The following is a 1157-nucleotide window of genomic DNA, read 5'->3' on the forward strand; positions in this document are numbered from 1 at the left end:
CCCCCCCCTATGTAGGTGAAGCCCATCATCTCCTCGAAGACTTGGGGATCCAGGTCATGGGTCTCAACACAGTTCTTTAGTCTCTCCTTCATTTCCTGTTCAAACATGGCTCTGAAAACTGGAGAGCAAGCGGCTAGGATTGCCTTGTGAGCCCAGAATTCATGGCCAGCTACCAAGAGGCAGCAGTCTGTGAACATGGAATTCTCCCACAGCTCGCCTAGGTCATCTGCCAATGTGCACCTTGGAACCTTGATTGCAATTGTGTTCTCTCCAGAAATACTGAAGGAGCCTTGGTCCACACTCACCTTGCCAAGGAGGGTAAGTCGGTCAACTAGTAATAGAAAATGTGTTTGAGACAAGAGGAAATCTCAAAAGGATGAACCTTNTGAATCCAAAATCTTGGTGGGGCAGTAAACTCCAGACTGCTNCCCTCCTTGCATTATTGCTTTTTCCCCCTTGGTAATTAAGATGCAAAAGTGAAACTTTGCCCAAACTGGGCTCTTTTCACAGCTGACCCGTATCATGTAAACTGTCATGTAACCTCAGCTTTCTTCATGAACCCCATTTGGATTTACTCTCACTATGTCATTGGCCTCTGATGAGAACATTGGACTTGTAATATATATTCCTCCATTCCCTCAACAAAAAAGGAGAAGTTGCTAATATTCCACCTGTAGCAGAATTTCTGGTTGCTGCTCTGTGTGTAGTCCCAGCTCTTGGTGTCCAGGTCCCCTGACATTTCTGCTTGAGATACTTTGGATTTAAAACTGGAACCTGAAATAAGAGCTAAAAATTATTTACTCTCCACCCTATAGAATACAATGAGATACTTTTTAGATTTAAGTTTTAATTTCTCCTAAATTGTCCATTCTATGATGTTGAAACTTGTGTCTCTCTAAAATTTTCTGTCTAGATTTCAATATTAGTTTAAGAGAAAAAATATCAGGCACCATGTAGCTGCTATATGATTTTAAATCTCTATCTCTTTTCTCCTCTCTCTCTCTGTCTCTCTCTCACTCACTCTCTCTGCCTCAACTCCCTTCTCATCCCTAAATTCCCCTTCACATACTCTAAAAAACTCTATATGAAAATTTTACTAATATATATGTATTTTATATATATACAAGCTATATACCATACTATATAATATACTCTAT

General features: G+C 40.3%; 1 pseudogene; it reads right to left on the minus strand.

The window, feature by feature from the left end:
* LOC110315152 overlaps positions 1 to 739 on the minus strand; it is a 5380-nt pseudogene extending 4641 nt beyond the window's left edge.
* Between the last annotated feature and the right edge of the window lie 418 nt (positions 740 to 1157).

This window comes from Mus pahari, unplaced genomic scaffold (assembly GCF_900095145.1).
Source record: "Mus pahari unplaced genomic scaffold, PAHARI_EIJ_v1.1 scaffold_12045_1, whole genome shotgun sequence".
Classification (NCBI taxonomy): Eukaryota; Metazoa; Chordata; class Mammalia; order Rodentia; family Muridae; genus Mus; species Mus pahari.